Source organism: Nuphar pumila, chromosome 7 (genome assembly GCF_984573655.1).
Source record: "Nuphar pumila chromosome 7, dmNupPumi1.hap1.1, whole genome shotgun sequence".
NCBI lineage: Eukaryota > Viridiplantae > Streptophyta > Magnoliopsida > Nymphaeales > Nymphaeaceae > Nuphar > Nuphar pumila.
In genome coordinates this window covers 123,806,749-123,809,817 of record NC_143255.1, presented here as the reverse complement: position 1 = coordinate 123,809,817, position 3,069 = coordinate 123,806,749, and the positions used below count along the sequence as shown (strand labels likewise).

Genomic DNA, 3,069 nt, shown 5'->3' with positions numbered 1-3,069 from the left:
AAGTATCTTACTGAGAGAATTATAGAACCCCGGGCATGGAGAAAAAATGAACATGTGTGACGTAAATTCTGATAAGAAACAATCACCAAAATGATGAAGCTGTAAAAGTTTATACATAATTTAGGGCCTTGGGGGCATGCCAGTTTTTGGAATTCAGGATCCTTGTTAGTTTTGATCTCTCTCTCTCTCAAAGAATCTGAAAAGGACAATACTGGGTTTGAAGATCTACATTTCAATAATTAACTGAAAACATACATTATTATAAAATGCCAAAGCATGTTCTCACTTTTGCTTATAATCGATGAATGCAGATAATAAAACCCTTCTAATAGAAAGGTAAATCGGCTACCACATTGACCATTGCGACCATTGTCACATAATCTCCGAAAAAAATACAACAGAAATTGAAAGAAGAGATCTCCAGAATATAATGTAACAGAAATTGAAGAAAGAAAAACAAGAAGAGAAAGAAACGAGTCTGATTATACACTTGAAAGCTTTTATATCGATTCCCAACACTTTTCCTATCAACAATTTTTATTTTTATCCTTTTATCCTTTTTTCTTTCTATCTTCACCCTCACAATCTGTCCACACACTTTCTGTAAAACAGACCGTGACCATCTCTCTTACGCACCTTTATCTTATCTCCTCACCAACCACTTTCACAATTTACCCAACAACAAGTGAATCTCTACAAAAACAGCACTACAATTAAACATTTAACCCCACGAGACAAAGCACCAACAGAATCAACTATTAACTCATCACCATCAACTCTGAGACAACAACGCCGGCGAACCTTGGGCCTTCACCTTGCTCTCAATGCCATAGTAGCTTAGGTACCACTTGACGAACTTCCTCAACCCCGTGGCCAAATCAGTGGTGGGCTTGTACCCAAAGTCCCTCGCGGCCAAGCTAACGTTAGCATGAGTGAAGGGAACGTCCCCATTGCCGGGCATCTTGATCACGTTCTTCTTAGCCTTAACATTCAGCAATCCTTCCAATATGGCCACCAACTTCTGCACCGACAGGGGAGAGGTGTTCCCCAAATTATAGATCCTAAGCTGAGCAGGTCCTCGCTTCTTCCCTCCACTTCCCGTGCTCTTCTCCGCTGTATCAATCGCACCAATGCAACCCTTCACCACATCGTCGATGTAAGTGAAGTCTCTGGCTACGTCTTTGCCGTCCGGCCCGGTGAATATGCTGATGGGTTTGCGCCTAAGAATATCCTTCGTGAAGAAGAAGTAGGCCATGTCGGGGCGGCCCCAGGGGCCGTAAACGGTGAAGAAACGCAGCCCGGTGATGGAAAGCCCGTAGATGTGATTGTAGGTGTGCGCGATCTCTTCGCCGGCCTTCTTGGTGGCGGCGTAGAGGCTCGCGGGGCGATCCGTGCGGTGGTCCTCGGAGAAGGGGTTCTCCGTGTTGAGGCCGTAGACGGAGCTGGAGGAGGCCCAGACGACGGAGGGTTGGGGGTTGGCGGACTTGACGGCTTCGAAGAGGGTGACGAGTCCGGCGATGTTGCTGTGGACGTAGGAGGAGGGGTTCTGCATGGCGTAGCGGACGCCGGCCTGGGCGGCGAGGTGGACGACGTGGGTGAAGGGGACGACGTCGAGGAGCTTGCTGAGGAGGTAGCCGTCGTTGATGTCGGCCTCGACGATGAAGACGCCGTGCTTTGCGAGGAGGGCCTGGCGGGAGCGCTTCAGGGAAGGGTCGTAGTAGTCGTTGAAGTTGTCGAGGCCGAGGACGCCGTCGCCGCGCTTCTTGAGGGCAAGGGAGAGGTGGGAGCCGACGAAACCGGCGGCGCCGGTGACGAGGACGGAGAAGCCGCCGGGGCGGCGGACGGCGCAGGACGCGCGGACCTGTTTCTCCCACTGGGAGCCGCCCCAGGCGGAGGAGGAGAGCGAGCGGCGGCGGTGGGCGGCGTCGCCGGTGGTGGTGGTGGTGGTGGGGGAGAGGGTGATGAAGAGGACGAGGAGGAGGGCGATGAGGAGGCTGGCGCGGAAGAGCAGCTTGGAGGAGGTGGCGATCATCTTGGTGGTGTTGATTCGGCGGAGGTAGCTGTTGTAGCGCTCCAGCTTGGCGCCCTTGCTCGCCGAGTCGATGCCGGTGGAGCACGACCCCATTGCCTTGATCTCTCTCGCCCTTTTCTCTCTCTAGAAACCAGTTGGGGGAGGAGAGAGAAAGTTGCTTTCCCTCCTTGTTTCTCTCTCTAGAAACTAGTGGGACTGAAGAGAAAGAGAGCAGCCTTCTGCGCTGTCTCTCTCCCTAGAAACCGACGGGCAGAAGAGGGGAAACACGCAGCCTCCTACCTTGTTTCTCTCTCTAGCCACCAATGGGGGAGAAGAGAGAGAAGCGGCCTCCTGCCTTGTTTCTCTATCTAGAAACCAGTGGCAGGAGAGAGAAAGAAGCCTCCTACCTTGTTCCTCTCTCTAGAAACCAGAGAGAGATCTATCTTGGATCTGAAACGAAAATTACATACATCATTGGATTCTGCAAGCACTATGTGAGATGAAACTGTTTCAAAGCTGACAAATCTGATTACGGTAACTTGCCAACTGGGGTACAGGGCAAGAGAGAGAGAGAGAGAGAGAGAGAGAGAGAGAGAGAGAGAGAGAGAGATTCCTTTCCTGATCTGACTCAAAAATGGCAAATGTGGGTAGTGATGAATTCACCACCAAGGGAAGGGAAGGATGAGGGAATGCTGCTGAATCAAATCCTTGAATTCAGCAACCCCAGAATAACCACTGAAATCCTCAATTTGAGATTGGGGATTTCTAGAGAGTTTATTAGTGGGGAGGAGAATTTATAGGAGGTGGGAGGAGGGGGAGGCCGGGGCCCCTGTGGACCAATCGGTTAGTTGGACGCCACTTTCTAATCAAAACACATCCAAAAGACAATTGTATCCGTCTGTGTTTCACCTTTTCTTTATTTCCTTTTATGGATTTACACCAAATTTTTACATGATAGATTGTGAGGAGAAAATGATGGCATTGAGGGCCCCCTTGCGAAACTACGGCGAATTCAGCGTGTATGTTCAATACAAAGTCATACACAGAAATTAAGGGTG

General features: G+C 50.0%; 1 pseudogene across 1 annotated transcript; it reads right to left on the bottom strand.

The window, feature by feature from the left end:
- Positions 1-485: 485 nt before the first annotated feature.
- Positions 486-2,773, bottom strand: LOC149833302 (UDP-glucuronate 4-epimerase 6 pseudogene; annotated as a pseudogene). Its single transcript, XR_016433415.1, has one exon. The product of XR_016433415.1 is annotated as a UDP-glucuronate 4-epimerase 6 pseudogene (transcript).
- Between the last annotated feature and the right edge of the window lie 296 nt (positions 2,774-3,069).